The sequence below is a fragment of the Ciconia boyciana genome, chromosome 4 (genome assembly GCF_034638445.1).
Source record: "Ciconia boyciana chromosome 4, ASM3463844v1, whole genome shotgun sequence".
NCBI classification, from domain to species: Eukaryota; Metazoa; Chordata; class Aves; order Ciconiiformes; family Ciconiidae; genus Ciconia; species Ciconia boyciana.
Genome location: NC_132937.1, coordinates 20,088,374 through 20,110,374, shown reverse-complemented (window position 1 = coordinate 20,110,374; position 22,001 = coordinate 20,088,374). Strand labels below are relative to the sequence as shown.

Below are 22,001 nucleotides of genomic sequence, written 5' to 3'. Positions count from 1 at the left end.
AGCTCTCCTTTGGCTGCTAATGTATTTGAAGAAGTATTTTTTGTTGTCTTTTACGGCAGCAGCCAGATTGAGCTCTAGCTCAGCTTTGGCCCTTCTAATTTTCTCCCTGCACAGCCTTGCTACACCTTTGTAGTCCTCCTGAGTTGCCTTCCCCTTCTTCCAGAGGTCGTAGGCTCTCCTCTTTTTCCTGAGTTCTAGCCAGAGCTCTCTATTCAGCCAGGCCGGTCTTCTTCCTTGCCGGCTCGTCTTTCGGCACCTGGGGACAGCCTGCTCTTGTGCCTTTAGGACTTCCTCCTTAAAGAATGTCCAGCCTTCCTGGACTCCTTTGCCCATTAGGGCTGCCTCCCAGGGGACTCTGTCGACCAGTCTCCTAAACAGGCCAAAGTCTGCCCTCCGGAAGTCCAAGGTGGCAGTTCTGCTGACCCCCTTCGCCGCTTCTCCAAAAATCAAAAACTCTATCATTTTATGATCACTCTGCCCAAGATGGCCTCCAACCATCACATCACTCACAATTCCTTCTCTGTTCGTGAACCAGAGTTCCAGCGGGGCACCTTCCCTAGTTGGCTCACTCACCAGCTGTGTCAGGAAGTTATTGTCTTCCACACACTCCAGGAACCTCCTAGACTGTTTCCTCTCTGCTGAATTGTATTTCCAGCAGACATCCGGTAGGTTGAAGTCCCCCACAAGAAGAAGGACTAGTGATCGTGAGGCTTCTCCCATCTGCTTATGGAATAGTTCGTCTGCCTCATCGTCCTGGAATATTTTAAAGTATTTTGTTGAACTGGGAGGAAATGATGAATCTGAGCCCCAGTGAATTTTATGGAAATGCGTGATGTACTTAAATGTAACATATTTATGTAGTAAACTCTCAAATTTCTCCACTGAGTCCAATTGAAAAATGAATAATACATAACCTCTGGCCCTGTGCTTCTTTTGAGCTACAGAGGCCAAGCAGCCCAGAAGCTAAATGGTTACCTATTTCTATGCCAGTCTTTTCCTCAAATCCCAGCAGGAACTTTCTACTTAATGGAGAGACTAAACTTCTGTATTCAGCTTTCTATTAATCCGTTGCCAAGAGTATGGAAAACAGCAAATAGAGCTTCAGCCGGGGAAAAAAAATTAATAAATTTGTTAATTTTATTTGCACTATTTCTGACTAGATCAATTCATATGCCCTCAGATTATGATTGCCTTCATATAAGTTGGACTCGGAAGTTGACAACTTCCATAAACTCTCTGTCAATCAGAAATACCAGTTATGTGTAAAATTTAGTACTTAATACAGTTTTTATTTTATTGCTAAAGGTTTCTGCGTAGCTGAGATGATTTAAGCAGTAAGTTTCAAGGGTAAGTGCATAGTAAAATGAAGAACAATGCCTTGCTCTTCTCTGTAGCTCTTAACTTTGCCAAGAAATGTATTTCTTCTGACGTCTGTTTTTGTAACAGGAACTCAATTCTGTGAAGTAAGAAAAAAACTAAAATCTAACATAAACTTTTTAAAAGGCAAACTTCTTTTCTATTTTATTCAAATATGTATGCAGGGAAAAAATAATCATGCAATATTTCTACTTGAATGAGGTGTATGGGCCACTTCTGACAACTACCTACATGTTGAAATGCACTTAATTCTGTGAGTGATCTCCGGAGTTTCAGATTTGTTTCCAACCATTTTGTGTCTTATGCTGCTAAATTCTATAACACTGCTTGCCAGACAGCATTTAGTAAAGAAAATGAGATGGATTTATCCATTCTGAAAATATTCAAGGTTTCTGCTACTGTTGTTAAAGCCTTAATATTGTAAACAGTATTTTTTACTGTAAACAGTATTTTTTACTGTTTACAAAAGTATACTTCTGTAAACAGAAGTATCAGATTTACCTAAGTCAAATAGGATGTCTAACAAGAATGAAACAGTTAAGTATTAGGTGTATAGCTATATGCATAAATTGCTGCCTTGCTCTATGGTACACAATTGTACAGACTAGACAGAAAACTACTGCTCCAGATATGCATTTGTAGGCACTTTCAGTCTCACCTGCTGTCAGAGGCAGCAAAAATATCATGCTGAACACAGTGCAAATGATACCATAAAGTAATTGATATTATTAAAAGTGGCTTTCTTCTCATTGTGAAATTCAGCATTCCTGTAAGTTAATAACTCAAGGAAGTGAATGGCTGAAATAAGTGATACTGAAAGGAATATCTGAAATAAGTGATACTGAAAGGAATATCTTTCTTCAGATCAGAATCTGGATGAGCAGAAAAACTTATATGGGTATACTGCAATTAAGGATTTTTTAATTATTATTATATATTCTTTGTAAAGTCTTAAAAAAAAAAAAAAAAGCAGCGAAAATGTGTTATTTTGTGAACTATTTTTTTCCTCAACCATGACAGGAAGCCAGATGGAAAACAGAAAAGAAGGTGGCTCTGGCAAAGGTTTTGCAGGCATGCAGCATGAAAGAGGATGATTTCAGAGGCATTATTATTTTTGTCATTTTAATAGAGTTACTGGCCCCGCATTAACAGAAAGTGACTCTTAGAGATATTTACCATAGTTACCTGTCATCTGTATGTACCAGTATCTAGGGTGTGGGAGATTTTCACTAAAGGTAAGTTTCAGGGCTGGCCTGAAGCTATATGATGGATTTTGCAAGCATTTAGACAGAGACCCTTGAGATCTATATAAAATCTTGAACATCGACCTACTTTCTCCCACTTGGGTAGCCCTTGCACTCACCAGATTTGTTATGATACACAGGTGCTCACAGATGAATACTTGTGTTGTCCATTTAGGACTTGTCTGAGCAGTCTATTGCATTGCAGCCTGTGACACCCAATTTTGGTATTATACATGAAATACACTCACTGCAATCCCAATTAAAAAATTAAAGTGGGGATCCTAATACCAGGTGATATTACCCCAGACTAATTACCAAGTATTTGCTATTATGTCAGATAACAAACAAAAATTTTGCTGGAGAAAAATCACTTTTAACAGATATCATGCTATCCTAGAAGCAGCAGCTGGTATGTATTTTACCTCTCCACAGCTGCATAAATGCAAATAATGGTAATGCATCTCCAGGATTTTTATGTCTGTTAGTCTTATGTCCTGGGTAGCAATGACACAATTTAATCTAATCTATAAAATAATGATGTTTTATATATGTATTTCTGTATGTGTATATATATACATAAATGAACAGAGATATGTAGATGCAAATACATACCTGTGATTATAGTAAAGATACATTACTTTTCACCTTTAAATTACAAAACACTAAAGAAGAAGTAGGAGTGGGTCTTGCTGTTTTACACCTGTAGAAATAAAAGAAGAAAGATGTGAAACAAGTTACATAGTAAGTCACTTGCTAAACTGGGGAAAAAAACTTGTTTCTCAACTGCAGGCTCTTTCTATCGACTTGGCACCACTGCTTCTCCAAATTCAATCCCAGCTGCAGAGTGGATTAGAAAAGCATGATAAAACTCATGTCAAGTGTTCACTCCACTGTCCTGATTGAAAAAAAACCAAGAGCAACAAACACACACATGCACCCCCCCCCCCCGCTGTAAAAGAAAGGCTAATATCAGCAAAAGACGAGAGCACTGGCTGTAGCTCTCACAGCCATTTGTACCAGGGCTGCTCTCCTCCTCCTCACTCCCCGATAATTAACCGTAATTTCTGCACTTCCTCATCTTCTTCGTATTGATCTTTCATCATATAATGGGTGCAAGCAGCAAGAGGAGGGCTTAATAACAAACATTAAAATGAATAAATAATTACAGACACAAATCTTCCTCAACCAACTGATTATTTGTTCAGTGACAATATTACAAGAAATTGCCTTTACATAATTTAAAAGGACACTAGCAAGTAGGGATTTTTTTAATAACATTCTTCCTCTCTACACTCTCTGAAAAGGTGGTGAGAGGTTGGTGGTCTTTTCTTTAAAAGACTACAAGGGTTTAACTTCCTGATCACTTTTCCAGCATCTTTGTGATATTCACTAAATTTCTGAGGAGGTAAAAATGGCTTATGAGTGATCAGGAACAAATTACCTTTCTCAAAGATCTACAAGACCATTGACCCAGGGTGTATGTGTGCCTGATTTTCCTGTCCTGAACTTGGATCTCTTACAGGTCTGAAGGACGAGAGCTCTAAGTAGGCTGGTGAGAGTAGACAAAATGAAAAGACTGAAGGAGAGGTGACATCAAGAGACCTTGGGTGAGGAGGAATCTTCCCATGTGGAAGGAGCTGAATTCATTCTTACCCTTTCTTTCTGATGAGTAGTGCTGCTGTGACACACTCGCAGCCGCATGATGGGATAGGAACAGGAGCAATGCTCAGGCTCCTACAGTGTGCAAAGTCAAGGACGCTCCTGATTCCTCCTCTGAAGGACAGAGCTCAAGACTGTGCCCTGGCCCTTGTTTAGTTATGTCTAAGCATATCCTTAATCCGGTCCTTATTAGGATAGATGAGGCTTTTGTGTAAGTGGTTCACTATTAGTAAGAAGGGCTCAATATTCCATAGCTGACTTGGAAATGCAGCTCACCGTGTCATTTCAGAAGGTGAACATGAGGGAGTGTCTGCCCTCAGTGTGGGAATTCTGTGCCATGGTGACATGACAGGTCCTCAGTACAAGCTTGATACAACATGTTTAATTCAGAAATTCACCTTAACGCAATCACCCTTATCACAGGGACTACAAGCACCAGCATCATCAGAGACACGAAAGTGTGCTGTTGCCTCTGTCTTAAACAGTCTCTGACCTTAGTGCACACAATTAGCTATTTCAGAGATGTCATGGGGTTTCCTGATAGGAACACCTGTCTGTGACATGTCTCAGACCCCTGAAACAAGAGGAATTAAGAATACCAGCTTGTTTTGAGACAAGATTTTGAAGGTGAGAGGTCAAGTGTGCTTTATTCATTAACATACTTCTCGTTCAGAAATCTCCATAACTAGACGTCCACATGTTGAACAAGTAATGACCTGAAAACAGCACAATTTACAGGATGATATGCTGGCAGAAAGTTTTCTAACACCTCCCAGAAGTGCACTTTCCAGAAACCCACTGTACTTAAACATAAAAGTCTGCAATCTGTCAGTTAATATTAATGTGGTCATTTGCTGGTAAGTTGTAATAACATGATGCACATGGGACTTGCTACACTGACCTTTTTGGTGGAAGTGATTCATTAAATGGTCACTCATTTAGACAGCAGTAACTATTTGCACAACTATTAACATTTTAGAACTTAACTAAGTATTTATTGCTTTCAAAAAGAAATTTTTTACCAAGGTTAGCTGAAGACCAGGTTTTTCATTATTCAATAAAGGAAAGAATTTGAAATTCAGGAGCATCAGTTACAAAGGGGTGGGACATTTTGTACGAAATGGCTAACTTCAGATTAGTCTAAATGGCTGAGCTATTATCTGTGTGCTTTTGAGCCCATGGCTACAAATCATTGCTTTCACTGTCAAAGGCTAAACCAAAATGTTTCTTTCTTTCCTGGGCTGTTTTTTCCTCCTTCATTCCCACACCATTTAAAGAGTATAGAGAAGCATGGAAAGTGTTGAGAGCTGTTAAATCACTAATAATATACCCTTAAACCAGGAGCCATCAACTTCAATAAGTACCTGCTCCTGTCACCAGGTTTACTGACTTCTGCTAATCTGAGTTTAAATTTTTGGCACAAAACCAAACTCAAATACAGATACAGAAATTCCTATAAGAACACACTGATTTTTGCAAAATTCTAACACAAAGTCATTTTCCTTGATGTCCTGATGGGTGCCATGCACCTTTTCTTTCAGTTTGCCTTCAAAACTCCTCAGAAGTGTCTCAGAAGGCTGGCAGAAGCTCAGAGCTAGCAGATACCCACATTCATCTTTTCTTGTTTTTCTACTCCCTTGGCTTTCTGGCCTTAGGTTAGTTCACTGGGGTTTTTAACTCCTATCTCCACCCAGTTTAACAGATGTGGTACTCCCTCTGCCATAGACTGGAAGGACGGTCTTGCTATTTTGTGAAAAATTTTGCAATTTGAGTGAAATAATAGAGAAGATATTTTGGTTTTAAAGTGTGTGGGAGAGTCCCTGGTGAATGTAGCAAGGTTTCAGTCTAGCCACTGATCAAGTGGAATTATGTACATGGATGTGGGGGAATAACATCCTACTTTCTCTTTTTAATGAGAAATCTCTCATCTCTATTTAATGATTTTTTGTTCCACATTTGTAGATATGTGACCACAGGTCAGTCACAAAGTACAGTGGCCCTTTGAGCCTTGCATGGCACAAACTTATACATATTCTTATTTTCTTTTAATTTTCAATAGTAGCCAGTAATTTAATAATCCTGAGATGTGAAATAAGAACCTAGAAACATAGCCTCACCATTAAATCAGCAACAGTATCCTTCCAGCAGAGTGGCATCTCTTAAAATTTCCCAATGCACTGCCTCCAGAGATGGTGTGATGAGGCATGCCATACATGACCAGTCATCAAATATTAAAAGCGACTATAGGAGTGACAAGATTGTTCAGCTGAACAGTTACAGTCAGTCTGGTTAGCAAGGGATCCTTCTTTGCTTCCCAATGAACTGTTAAAAGGGCTTACATTTTTGCAAACCTCTCCAGTGTCTCTGTTTGCAAAAAGCACTTGCATTAAAGCAAATCTAGGAAAACACACCTCCACTGGGAAGTAGAGTAGCCATGAAAAATCATTATCCTAACAGCCCTAAACACTCCAAACTAGACTGTTGTTTATAACATGTTGATCACATCAAGGCTGAGTGGCATTGCATGTGCTGTAGATATACGGTACATTTGCTTATAAATGAAGTAGGGAAATGGTCGGGGGAAAATAAGCTGTTAGCTTGGCCCATGGGAGGGCAGAGTTCAAGTTCTGATTTAACCACACAAACATCCACAGACTAGTGTGACAGTTTACTATCTATCTCATGCCTCACTTTGCTTTTGCAAAATGAGTATGATAGTCCCCTTTTCATAGCATTATGATGAGGAGAAAACAAGCCATTTTGTTAGCTTTCATTCACCGTAAGACACTTCGTGATGTGCAAACATATAGATTGACACTTCAACCTGAAAACAACTTTAAATGACTAAGCCCCAATGATTTAATATATATATAAAGGGATTCAAAACTATGGTAACAGACGGCCCACAAATTAGTTATATTATTATGTCAGCATAAAAGAAAATAATGATTAGGAATTAAAATAAATACAATACAGCTCTTGCATAAGACAAACTTCACTATATGAAATCTTCAGTGTTTGCACAACTCTTGCTTTGCCTTCCTTTTTTTAGTATTTAGCAACATTATTTCATGAGTACTTTACACTATGTTCAGTATTAATGGCATAATTAGCTGTGGAAAATATTTAGTTGTCGCCTTGTATTTATTTATGTTCCTGGGATCATGTAAAGTTCTGCTACATTAAAATTTAATTTGAAAGAAAAAGAATTTTATTCATTTTTCAGTGTAATGACCATTTCTGCTTGGCTTATATGAATGATAAAATATTGTTTGAACACACTGTTCCATTTGTTTTCCAGGCATTTATGTAAACTCCTAAAGAAAACACTGCAATGCTTTGTTGGCTGACTATTTTACAAAAGAATTGTAGACACATATTTTATTCTCAGCATCTTGTCAGGAAATGTTCACAGTCCCATACATTATTTAGCACTTAATTTGTTAATCGATTAATCGATTGATTTGGGGATATTTTACACTGGGATTAACATGCGCACACACAGAAATCTTGTTTCTATGGTAAATTCAGGAAAATTGTATCAGAATGTAAAATGTTCTGGTGTTTACAGATGTAGATTGAATCTGTCATGAGTTGGCAACTACTGAAAATAATTCATTGCTTGGAACATAAATATTTTGGATCAAACTTCAAAACTCATTTGATTTGGTGTGATTATTCCTTCCATGTTCAAAAGAATGTGGGGCCATACTATAGGAAGGAAAACTGTGTTTATTACATCATTTCTTCTGAAGAAATTATTTTCCAGTCTAGAAACAAAAGAAAGCTACTGCTAGTCTCAGAAACCCAATGTTCTTCAATGCCATGGTGTTTAAGGACCTTTTCACCACATTTCTCCTCACAACACTGGGCTAATGCTCCAGTAAGTCCTTTAATTGATAATTTCCAGAAGCTGTACATATATATTCCTTGTATGGAGTTCATCTCAGACAGGGCTGTAGTGTGAGGCTTATTTCTTGGTGACAGATTACTTTAAGCAACTCCCAGTTTCCTCCCCCCCTTTCCCTAAGTTGTACCAGGATGACTGTTTGTGAGACTACATGGTTGCTCATGATAATGGGGCAGGTGGACCTTTGGTTAGATGGAATATGAGTGCTGTTACAATCCCTAACTGATGGATATTATGGCCTCTCTGTGACCCAGAATTTACAGACCTGCACGTCCCTAGTCCCAGCTCTTAATGATTTAGACTCACTTACTCTTCCTACTGTACTGCTGAGTTTCCTTCAAAAGTTAGTTTGGGTAATCTGGAGAAACTCAATGGAGCTGCTGTAGTCCCCTTTGAGTCACAGTCTGGATATATCCCACCCAATACATTCAGCAGTGTGGTTCCAGGTCTGTAATACCAGAGATGTGGGACCATATGATTCACTGAATGCTCTTCTGTGCTACTTATTCCTTAAACTTGCAGCATTTTGACAATTATGCCACCGGGGTTCTTAAGGAGTATTCAAAATAAAATTACTTTTAACTAAGCTTTGGCTTGAGCAAACTACTTCCATACAGAGCAAAATAACAATGTTTATCTGACCAAAAAGCCTTTGCACAGCTTTTGAACTTATGCAATGACAAGTACTAAGCAGGATGTTAAATGGGGCAATTGCATACCTCTGTATTTTATCCATATGTTTCCTTCACTTATTGCTTTTGATAATATTCCAGTTTTGTGTTCCATGTTCCCCTTTCTGTTGAACGTGTGATTGTGCACAAAGGCAAAGACTCTCTTTTCGGTGAACAGAGAAAAAGAAAGAAGGAGCTATTGTAAAACTGGGATGAAATCCAGCCATGATGGGCCAAGTTCTGTGATTAGATGTGCTTGTAGGTCTCCAACTGCCTTTCACTGTGTTCTGCACATAAGCATCCAAGAGTGGAGCAGAGTCTCTCATATTTGGATTTTTTAGTGGAGCAGGTTGTACATTGAGAATACTGGGACATGGACCAATGCAGAAGGCAATCCAGAGCCTAAGAAAGCTGCCACTGTGCTAGCTGAACTGCCTGAATTAAATCCCAAACTCCTCAGCATCTGATGCTCAAGTGATTTCCACTTCCATCTGAATGTGTTCCAGATTTACCATGAGTTTTACCTTTTGGTTTTGGAAGTTCTCTTTCCCCTGTTGATTTGACTGTGGTAAAACAACTTGCATACACACAAACATATGCAAGCGAAAGGAAAAGAAATGGGCAGGGAGAAGGGGGGGTGACGGGACCAACAACTTGTTTATCAGATTCGAGTTGAACCATCTGTTGTTAATGATTAGATCTTCAGCTTCCAATTTTCATTTGAATGTTATTGCTCATTTCTAGCTGGGTACCAAAACGTCACTTACCACTGCATGCAGGATTCTAAATAAGAGACTATTTAGATTGGAAATCTGTTGGAGAAGGAAATTATGTTCCCTATTATACAGCAAAATACCTTTTCTAACACTGACACTTTCTGGTATTGTGTTGTTGACTTTTTGGGGAAGGAGACTCAAGGTCTGAGGCTGAATAATGAATTAACTGGTGGTGCAAATTACATTTGGGCTAGGGGAGACTTGGTGAATGTCAAGGGTCCAGGTTATGATATCAGGCACAGTGGTGTAAAACAAGAAAAAAAATGTAGTCATCAAGTATCTATTCCAGATCTGCGGCAAAGGGAAGGGACTCGGCATCTGACCATGGAAGTTTAAGATGGTGCTTGCTATACCACACTGCTAGAAGATATATTTTAAAATAGAAATAACACAGCTTGCACCTGCTTACACTTTTGTTACTTGTTTTCACTGTTTTCACCCCTTCTAATTCTTTTTGTAAATATAGCATTAAAATAGTACCTTTCAGGCTTGAACCTGGGTGGACACTTGCTCTGGCAGGGAGAGTAGGAACAAATAAGACCAAATGTACCCAAATCTCAGATTTTCATTCTCCATTTATAAACCTGTGAGTGGCTATCCACAGCTACTCCACAAACAGTAAAAGTAATATTTTTCTTTTTTTACAAAAAAAGACCAATGTCACTGCACTTATATCACCTATTGCTAGAACAATTATTTTTTTTCTTATACCATAATCTTTATATTCCAAACACATCTGAAAGGCAAAGATATGCTATTAGTTCTATTTAAAAAGAAAAATAACAGAATATTTCTTAACACCATTTCTCAGTTTATAGCCCCTCTTTCTCTGATTGCCTATAAGCAATTAAAAGATGGTCCATGAAATTACTTTGAAGACTTAAAATGACAATAAAAAAGCATGAATACATATATGCACAAAGACAGACAAAAAAAAAAAAAACAAAACCCAAATCAATGACATAAAGAAAGTACAAAGTCTAGCCTCATTGTGAATTGATTGTATATAAAAATCATTGTGACAGCCCTGCACTGCAGCCCTGCATTTTTTTTTTTTTTTTTCCAAAAGAGGTTAGGTGGTCTTTTTGGCTTAAAATTTTTCTTAACCAAGTGACAAGATTACTTATCAAAGGACACCTATAGCAGAAAATCCCGAAGTCTTATTTGGGCACTGAAAAATCCTGCAAAAATATGTGGCACTTCCTCCTCTTTTTAAGTTGGAAATGAGAAAAATCTAGAAGTATCCTTTTCCAAAGCACCTAAATGACTTCTGTATACACACATAAATCACATAGGTACTTTGGAGTCTAGATCCCACTGGGATCCTAAATGCTTATATGATTTATGAAAATATGACGTATGAAGCTGTGTTACTTAGGTAATTTAGAAAAAAAATGCTCCTAAAGGAAGAGCTGATCTGGTTGGTTTTTGCAGTTACTTTGTTGCTTTACAATCATATTTTACTTATAGAATCTTTGTGCTTTTATGCTTGCAGGCAGTGCCAGAGCTTTAATTTGCTATTTTTCACAGCTTGCATTCAGCATATAGAATTTGTTCTATTGATTGCAGGTAATTAAATTGTATTTGTTTGTTTTCATCACTAATGTGGTTCATGTGAGAGTCTGACCCACAATCTCTATGGTAAATATAGTAGTTTTTTATCTACACTGTACCTCAGTTTTAGCGTCAGATAAATAGGACAGAGAGCACTTGGACAACTTGTGCAAAGTTGTGCATGTTTTTAGTGCAAACTAAAACTAAAAAACATGAAATACTTGTACTACCATGCTGAGAAGCTGAATCATTTATATTCCACTCTTTTTAACATCCCTTGGAAAAAGAACAAGACATAGCAATTTATTGTTGAATCAGATGCACTTTCTGTATCTCGTGTGTGGCAAGAAGAGACACATCACTGCAAACTGATTTAAGTGCTATGTGTATGTTAAAGCAATGCTATGCAAACCTGAGAATCCTTATGGTTTCTGTGCAATAAAAGTAACAAAAAGATTAGAAGTATGACTGATATGCAGCTAGATAGTAGACTAATGAACAGGATGTTTGCAGTCCATTGAAAGAATAAAAAAGGTCTATGAATGTCACCTATGATATTGTATGTTGGACACTGTGTAGTCCTGGAATTATATAAATATAGTACTTAAAAATATGCATCTTGACAAGCCCCCAAACAGCTGGGACTTGAGTCCTCTTTAACGTATGAACACAGTAATTAGCTAATTAAAAAGCAAACAATGGGTAGGTATACAGCATGGTATTTAACAGGAGGATCCATGATGTGGTGTACAAACTGATTAAATTAATAGGAAGGCAGTCATACCATGTGGTGTCTAGATTCAGGTACTTGGAAAGTGTTATCTGGTTATAGCTTTGCAAGAATACCTGATGGTATTCTGCACTTGCCCTCAGCTGGACAAGAGTGAACGAGTCTAGTCTCTGCAAGAGTGAGTCTGAAAACAGACCCTGGAGCAGTTACCTGTGACTAGTTGCACTATGAAGTGCCATTAACATGTGGAAGCTCCTGGAGAGCTTGAAAGCCCAGGTGTCATGGGAATGATATGTAGATAACATGATCTGTGGAAAAAAAAACATCACAGCACAAACTTCTGAATTTTCTTGTCTCATAAGTGTGTAAAAACATCAGCTAAAAATTTGTCTAGTTGTTGGAATGCTTTAAAAAGGTCATGACATGACTGCTGACCTTCATCTGCTGACAGTGGTGTTTTAGCTATAACAATAGAAACACATGTTTTTAATTTTGAAGGACTTGAGCTCAATTTCAATAGATGGTGTGCCCACGAGGACTGCTAGTAGATTAACACTGTGTGGATCGCAAACCAATGAGAATATGGTGTTATCTTATCTCCCTGTCCTTTATCTAGAGCATGATTTTAAGGATTTCAGTGTTCAATAAAATGTACCTGTCTTAGATTAAAAGATATTTTAACAGAGAACTATTTCGCTGTTACATAAGACCTTATTCATGGTTTGGCTAAAACTTTCAGCCCTCAGGGCATGATGCTTGACTGTAAGTGTAATGTTTGTCGTCATGGCCAGCACACTGGTACTTCAATTGAGATGGTCTCCAGAATTAAACATATGAGCAGTTCTGTGCTTTGGAGCCAGTACTAAATAGCTGGGGGCTATAACGTGCCTTTGTTGTCTGTGAACTGTGAACAACTGTATTGTACAGTTGCATTGTATTCTACACATTTCTCAACACTGAGGTACACACTACTTGGCTTCAGAAGAATAAAGTTTGTTTATAGCTTCTGTTCTGTGGATTTTGAAGTATCAGGAGATGTATGACCTTGGACTTTGGTATCTTTGGGACCTAGACAGTATTTTTCACCCACTGTTCTTTTCAGTGTAGATGCAAAATAAAGCCATTTGAAGAACTTCAAATGCTTTTAGTTTGGACAGAGAAAAATAAAAAAAGAGAAAGCGAAAGACATCCCCCGCTTCCAAATCAAAACATCTTGCTTGAATATTTTCAAAATGCCTTAAGTTTTGGAACAACTTATATTTAGAAGGATATACAGATTTAGAAATATTTTTCTTTAAATAAAAAGAAAAAAAGAGGAGAAATATTTCACTTAAGACATTATAAAATAAAAACTATGCTTAATCTTTAATTATGATTGCAATGAACTGCAACTGAACAAGGCAAAATGGCTGAAGCCTATAGCACTGTTCACATCACAACATTTAAATTGTGCCTGCACAGCATCAAGATTGTCTCTCCAACCCCTGTTCCCCCAAAGGCCAGTAGGCTGGGGGTGGGCAAGAGATTGGGAGGGAACATAGCTGGGACAGCTGACCCAAACTGACCAAAGGGATATTCTCTACCATATGATGTTATACTCTTCAATAAAAGCTAAGAGAAAGGAAGAGGATGGGTCAGGGGGGAGTGGGAGAAGCATTCATTATTAAGGCGTTTGTCTTCCAAAGCAACCACTACACATACTGAGGCCCTACTTCCCAGGAAGCAGCTGGACATCACCTGCTGATGGGAATTAGAGAATAAACCTGTTTTTTTTTTTTTGTTTCCACATGTGGCCTTTACTTTCTTTCATTAAACTGCTTTTATCTCAACCCATGAGTTTTTAATCTTGTTTTCTCCCCTTGTTCTGCTGAGGAGCAGGACTGAGAGAGTGGCTTGGTGGGTACCTGGCAGCCAGCCAAGGGCAACCCATCATGGTATCCTTTCAAGTTTTGAACATTACCTTTTTTTTTTTTGCCCTCAAGTTCCTGTATTATGAGAAACACTGAATAACTGTTCCTCTTTTACCTCTTGCTCACTCATCACTCACCACTTATCATCACAGGTCATCCTTGGGCAGCTTTTTCTTGCCTCCCTAAAGCTGCACCCTTCTTCTTGAAGGAAAATATATTGTCTTATACAGAATTAGTCCCAAGCCAAGGGCATTCATTTTCCAAGACAAGTTCCTTGTTGATGAAGGAGAGTGTGAAGGCCTCTAGATTCTAGGTGGTTTAATTACCTACTTATCTAAATGTTATTGCACCTACGGACAGTAGATATATTTTGACTGCATTCTATCACAACTATCAAATTAACTTTGGCAAAAGCCGATTAACTACTTAAATTATTCTACTTCAGTTAAAAGAAACAGAAATGGTGAAGGACTTTAATATATGAATTTTAATCCACAGACTTATGAGGCACCAAAAAGAAAAGTTGAATTCTATTTTTGTAAGAAATGAGAAATTATCTGGAAGGAATGCAATAAAAAAAAAGGATCAGGCTAAGTGTCATTATCATTTTAACTTAAGTTGTCAACAGAGTAATATATCTAGCTATATTACTCAGTTGACAAATCAATTACAGTTATAATGAAACTTTATACGATTTTACTTTTATTTAATTAGTTGCATCAATATGGTTTTTTTATTTCAGTTGCACATGAATGCATCAAAATATAAATGATGGAATAAGGTTAATTATAAGCCCTCAAAACATACATATTTTAGAAACAAAAAGAAATTTACAGTGCAAAATGTTATAAGTAATGCAAGCTGCAAGATGGTTTGTTAAGCTGGCTAGAGGCCATTTTCTTAAATAATAACAATAATAACAACAATAATCTATGTCTTTGTCACAAGCTCTTTGAATTTTACAGAACCATCTCAAATAATGGATGTGAAGCTATTCCCCCAGATTTTTTTTTTCTTCAAATCTCTTTGCTCCCAAGGGTAACACATTTTATTCTCCGCAAGGGAATGTGACTCCAACATGAAGACAGTGAGTCATCTTAAAAAGTGTTATCCGGTTCACTGGTGCTAAATACATTTGATGCATTATGCATAGAGGGGGGGGAGTGGTAATTTAAGAGAAATTTAAACTATGCTATTTTATGTATTTATTTATCTTTTTTTTTTTAAACACTGTTCAGTAGACATGTTACAATCTTAGCAACTGCTACATCAAATGACAATTATACTAACATTAAGCTATAGATCACCTCCTTAAACAAACACTGGGAATTACATTTCTGTGGTGCTACACAGAGCTTTTAAAGTAGGCTGTTGCAATTATGCCACACAATTACCTAAGTGGCCCTTATTCAGGAACATATTAAACATGCCTAAAATTAAATTAAAATGAAGCTTGTGCTTAAATACTTTCCTATATGAAGAAGGTGTCCTAATTTTTTCTGTTAGGTAGGAAGTTGCTGTGTTAAATCAATAGGTACTTTGTTCAGGTATTCACTGTCACCTCCAGGAACACTGCACTGAAGCCCCAGACAGACAGCATCTATTTCAGTTAAAACCCAAACAGCCATCACTATATTCCCATCATTACAGCTTTTTCTCTCCCAGTCTGTGATGTACCACAGGGCACCTGGATGGAGATGCATGCTTGGCTGTGGGGGCAGCAGCCAGCAGTGTGATTTTCACACAGTAAAACTTCTCAAAATGTCTCTTCTCAAAGTCAGACTGGACAGATCCTGGCCAGAGAAGAAGGAGATTTATTTATTATTTAATAGCTCCCAGGAGACCTGTGTACAGTTCCTTCCTCCTTTGGAGTGGATTCAAGTCCACATTTCTCACCCCTAAATAAAGCACTTTAATCACTATGGTGATGGCCATTTAATAAGGGGAGCTCATGGTTCTTCTTCTTCTGAACATAAAAGAATTAAAATTTGTTGGACCGACAAGAGAGAAAGAGGAAGACTCACAAAAGCTCCAAAGCCTCAAACTGTAATTCTTTGCTCAGTGAGTACGGCTCTTTCTTGGCTTCTCTTCCCTCTTGTAAAGATTATTTCATGTAGAAGTCATACATTGCCTAGAGCTCAAGTTTACCCTTCTTCCAACTAAGTGTCCTAATGCTGATAGCAGAAATTCATATTGAGTCTCACTCTCTGGCATTTCATTCTCAGGTGCTTGACTCTACCTCTGTGTCTTGTGGAAGCCCCATCTAAATGAGAACTGGGGAACAGAAAACTAGATTTACAAAACCTAAATATGCTTGCTGGTCTGCCAGAACCACCTGTACTGGGGAGATGGAAAGCACAGTTGTATGCAAAGTGCTCCTAATGAAAAAAAAATAAAAAGAAATGAAAAGTTTTTGCTTCATCTCACTGCAGGCCTGCCTGAGATAACATGTGCCACTGGACAGCTCTGGGGTAGCATTGTGTCCACAATGCAGTGCAAAGTGGAGCAGAGATACAGCTTCAAACCACCAAAGGTGTAATGGCTGCACAGCTGAGCACCTTCTGATTAACTAACTGGTCATGGTACCATGCTGATGCACCTTGATGAAGTGGATGTAGGTATTTCAGTTCCAGAATTAACTCCTGGGAATCATTGTTTGTGACTCCACTTGTGGATCCCACTTTCTATTCCTGTCCCTTGTTTTCAGTTTTCCATGTGATAAATGAATAATTAATTACAGTAATGATAATATTCCCCTTGTATCAGTCATTAGACTGTATAGCATGATCTCTTATCTCAGCCTTTTATTATCAAGAAGGATGTTTTCCCTTACAAGTCAATGGCTTTTTATACAACTCTATTCCTCAGATATTTTTTAAAGGCTGGACTTCACCTCCTCTCCTGCAGAGGAGAGAGTTCTTAAGGTGTGCTTCTGCACTGACAAGAGGATTTAAAGAAGTGAAGGAACCAGGCCATACCAGAGCAGTCAATATAAATGCCTGGACCATCAAAGAAGACAAAGTGAAGTTTATGCAATGTGAATATTCAGGTACAAATTTTTGATTTGCAGAGTCAGTACTTCACTAAAGTTGCAATGCACAAGTGAATTCTTGTCACTTTTGCTGACTCTCTTCTGGAGAGTTTCCTTTTGCCACTTTCTCACAAAGATTGAGGTCTTAATGTCCCCTTGGGAATAGTCAGAGAGAGACATAAGGGAAGAGTCAGAAAGAGATATATGATATCTCAGGGGGAAAAAAGGGAAAAAAAAAAAAAGAATAAGAAAAAAAGTCCTTTTTTCTCTGGGGCATTTTGTTTTTCTGACATCATTTTTGAAAATAATAAAAAACAAGTTTGGGAGATAAGATACACATTTCAAATTATAGATATGTGACAAGAAAAGGAAAACAATACACCAAATTTTTACCTATATATTGAGCACTGAAGATCCTCTCTGTCTACACACATAACAGTAGATAGCTTTCTTCTTTCAGAGTTTTTGAAGAACACTATCTGGAAATTGATCAAGGGAATTGTTTCAGTCCTTAAGGATGGATTTTGTACAAATACTAGTATAATCTCAGAGCATAGTAGTCAAAAACTTGTTTATTTTCTGTAATAATAAAAGTGTTTCAATTTCTAACATTTCCTAATTGTTAGAATTTTTATTAAATGCAAATAAACATGTTCTTCTCTTCCCTTCCCTTCTTTTCTCTTCCCTTTTATTCTTCACTTACTTCTTCCCCCTTTATACTTTATCACTCAGAAATAAAAGAAATGTGTATCTAGAAAAGTACTTGGTATATAACCCCCCCCCCAAAATGAATGCATTTTTGCATTAGAAAATGTTTTCAGTGGTGTTCATTATCCTGAACTATTTGTGCAAAAGCTCCATGAGCTACATCATAATAAAAATCTTTTAAAAGGAAGCTTCAACATTTTTTCATTTGTAATGAACTTGTATGTACATTGAACAGGTAAGGCATATTTTAGAAAGTATATTAAACAGGTAGGTGTATTTGTTTGCTTATATATAAATTCAGGTGAAGAAGAGGTAATTCAGATGTTATTATTTTTCTCATTGTCCTGGTTTCAACTGGGATAGGGTTAATTTTCTTCCTAGTAGCTAATATAGTGCTGTGTTTTGGATTTAGTATGAGAATAAAGTTGATAACTCACTGATGTTTTAGTTGTTGCTAAGTAGTGGTTATACTAAATCAAGGACTTTTCAGCTTCCCATGCTCTGCCAGGGGCAGAAGCTGGGACGGGACACAGCTGGGACAGCTGACCCCTACTGACTGAAGGGCTATTCCATACTGTATAACATCGTGCTCAGTATAGAAACTGGGGGTAGTGGGCCAGGGGGCAGCGATCCTTGCTCGAGGCTGGGCTGGGCATCGGTCAGTTGATGGTGAGCAATTGCATTGTGCATCACTCCTTTTGTATATTCTATTATTATTATTATTATTATTATTAATATTATTATTATTATTATTATTATATCTTCCTTTGCTGCCCTATTAAACTGCCTTTATGTCAACCCACAGGTTTTACTTTTTTCCGATTCTCTCCCCTATCCCACTGCGGTGCAGGGAGAGTGAGGGAGCAGCTGTGTGGTGCTTAGTTGCCAACTGGGGTTAAACCACGACACTCATCTCTCAATTGCAATAACTGTTTTAAGTCAAAGCAGTTGCTCTGAAATCAAACGGCTATGAGTCAATGGGAATTCAGGAACACTGAAGTGATATCTTGGCAAAGGTGACACTGTGTATATACATAGGCTGGGCTGCTGGAAATACTTTTAGGTCCTTTAATTTCTTATTCATGAGTAGCTTCATCAGTTCCAAATTACCTGACCTCACATGCCCAAAATTAAACAAAGCAAATTTAAGTTTAAACTCAGAGGAGGGAAAAAAATGTGAGCAGTAATAAAATCTGCAGTTGTTTTTTAAAATACATTTTGAGTGTGCATTTTGATAGCTAGTGAAGAGACTATATATACAAGTGGGTTTATATCCACTAGTGCAGCTTTCCTTTGAAACAGCAAAACACAATGAGTTGAAAACTATCCTGATGATAATTGTAACAGACTGATTTGTGTTACAAGGAAACTTTTTTTCTCTAAATTGTGTTGTGGTTCTAAAAAGTCTTTGTAGTGCAATTCTTTGTGAATGTGTCCACAGTATAAACTCTGACATCTCTTGTGAAAAATGAGTGTGTCTTTGTTGCCACTTTTGATGGAAAAACTTGGGAACAGATGAAGCTAGGAAAGTGAACACACTGAAGATGAAAGGTTCAGGACCCTGGGTTCAGGACCTTGCTCTGCTCCTCTGGATGCTCTTTCTTATCTAGAGCACTAATGAGAAAGGTTTATTCTCCAGATATAATTACCTAACTTGCTGTGGAGGTCCACAAAAATAAGATATAAGCAGATCCCTATATTATACTTACCTCTGTGGGTATTGAAACTCTCTTCCCATAACTCACTGACACAGACACTGAGAAATTGTGCATTGCCACAGCACTCAGGGGTCAGATCCTGCTAGCCTTAGTCTTTTCTGCAATCCACACTTTCCTAGAAGTTTTGTTGGAGGCAAGCTCTTGATTTGACCCAGAATCTTAGAAAATGAGATTTAAAAAATCACACAAGATGTTCAGCTTTTTCCCCCTCTTTGTTCTCAGCTTCTCCCCCCCATCCCATCATGTCTCCAAATGCCTCTTCACCTCAGTAAGATTTTGACATTTGGGAAAAACTTGCTTTAAAAAAAAAAAAGGATAAAGCAGTTTGGCACAAGGGAGCTGCAGCTCTTCAGTTCCCATTAGAATTTCTGAAACAACAATAGCTGAAAGGTTAGGGCAAAACCTATTAGAAAAGAAAAGTTGAGGTAAATCAGGTGAGCTCATCAAAGAAAATAGGGAAAGATTGGTTCCCTTTTGGGATTAGGTCTAATTAAGGTGAGTAAGCAGCTGTGCCTGTTTGGAATAACAATTGTGCTAGCATGTCACTTTTTTTCTGCTTAGTTGAAATTTATATACTTTGGGAATGGTGGATGTAAGAAAATTAGAGCTCATTTAGAATCTGTTGAAAGGACACTGTGCCTTTATTATTAGTTTTGCATCTGAATTTTCCTGGGGCTGTCCTCTCACTGTTATAGGTAATGGATTTTTCCCCAGATGTAATTGGATGAGTTTAATTTTTTCTTTCATTACCTGTCTAGAAGCCCTCTGCCCCTATTTCCCATTGTGTTTTATTAGGACTGTAACCCCTATTTAAATAAAGGCTTTGATTGTGGTTATATGTGTTCAATCAGCACTTTCTGATTGAATTGTTCTGGTCACACAATGCTCTTGCCTAGCATTTTTTACTAATTACATTTTAGCCATGGTTGTGTACTGTAGAACTTAAAACAGTGTTTGTTTTATACCTTTAAACTCTGTCTAAAAGTTTGTATCTCCCATGGGCAAATGTAGGCATTTTCTGATACTAAAGTATATGATCTGACCTATAGGTCATTCTACCAGGTTACACTAGCTGCCCACTAAAAAGATGTAGCACTGATTACATCCTCTCCAGAGTCTTTGTATATATAAATGAAGTTGGCTACTTTTTTAAAGTCTTCTGTAGTTTTGATTTTCAGAGCTTTCTTGTAGGTTTTGGGTTTTGTTTTTTTTGTTTGTTTGTTTCTTTGGTGTTTTTTTTTTTTTCCAATTTCAAGATATATTTTTTTCTATTTATATCTTTTAGAATTACTGTTACTGTGTAAAAACATGTTGAGTTTTCTGTTGTCAGAAATGACCATACAGGAACTGATTTGTTTCTTACAAACATCTGATTTATTCTGATGTAATTCTGGTATTCTCACACCACAGAAGTTACACCAGGGTGAGGAAGGAATTCCATTTTAGGCTTCTAGGTTTTACAAAGCTCATTGGGAACAGAATGTCTTCTTGTAAATCCTCCTCAGTGTCTTTAGCTCCTTTAATTAGTATAAGAAACCTAGTGAAAATTTTTGATTACAGTTGTTAGGCCCAATTCAGAAGCGTAACTTTGGAACTCTGAAGACCTATCTCTTTCCAGCCTCATACATTATGATGATAATAGATAAAAAGAAATAATTATATTTCTTTCCATGGTGCTTAAAGTACCATGCCAAGTTAAGACTGCCTAAGTTAACAGAAGTCACCTGGAGACTTTGAGGCCATTTATACCTCTTAAAGTGAATGCAAGGTTGGTAGAACACATTAACAAATCAAAATGGTAGTGTTTGATATCATTCTGCATTACCCTTTTATACCTGTCAGGAAAAGAGATTACACAAAGCTGCAAAAAATCCGTATCTAGTCTGACACAACTTGCAGATGCTCCTTAGACCACATTTCCAGGTCAATAGCTAAGGCTAAAGAATCTGGCTCAGGATTTAACAGTGGAGAATGTACTAGAAAATCCCAGTTTTTCCTATAACTGGGAAAGGGACCACTTAGGTCTAGATCGCTAGTCTAATTTAAACAAAGCTATCACTAGCTGTGGGATATATCAACCTCATATTAGCTTATAGAATCTGCTTTTTCAGGGTATCAGTGGTTAGAGATATTGAATGGACACTTTATTATCTATATATTTCCAGCATTATTTTGCTATCTGTAGATGCAATTTGAGCAGATCTATTTGGTATTTCAGCTTTGAAACATTTTCATCCATCACTTTATTACAAAATGACTAAAAAGTGGGTGGTTATAAGAGATCACTATTGGAAGAAGCTTACAGATTGCTTTTATTACCATCCTATTGTGCATACAAACAGCTTGTATCCCTCCATACATATTTATATAACTTAGATGCTTTAGAAATCTTTTATCCTGAATAATTTTAACATCACAGAAAAGCTACTTCAAAACCAATAGACAACCTCAATGTAAAATAATAATAATAGAACCCTGTACTTATAAATAAATAAAATTAAGTTTCTCACCTTAAGAATGCATTAGTTACTGCATTTCTTTGGAGAATTGTCATCAGGCATAACATGACGAATTCACAACTGCCAAACTTCTTAGTTTCAGAGCTCAAAAGTCAAAGCATCAAGGATTTTACTGACAAAACAAATGCTGCCTCTGAAAACAGGAAGATGAGAAGTCATGAGAACATAGTGAAACATGACATTAAATCATCAAC

The 22,001-nt window shown here is 37.3% G+C and overlaps 1 long non-coding RNA gene across 2 annotated transcripts; it reads right to left on the bottom strand.

Moving 5' to 3' along the window:
- Positions 1 to 993: 993 nt before the first annotated feature.
- On the bottom strand, positions 994 to 21,856 carry LOC140651490 (uncharacterized). 2 transcript variants are annotated; one of them, XR_012042400.1, is made up of 3 exons: positions 21,799 to 21,856; positions 3,234 to 3,321; positions 994 to 1,456 (listed from the first exon to the last, which is right to left on the bottom strand). It is a non-coding gene; the product is annotated as an uncharacterized lncRNA (long non-coding RNA). The 2 variants fall into 2 exon arrangements; XR_012042401.1 differs by lacking the exon at positions 21,799 to 21,856 and adding an exon at positions 12,132 to 12,231.
- Between the last annotated feature and the right edge of the window lie 145 nt (positions 21,857 to 22,001).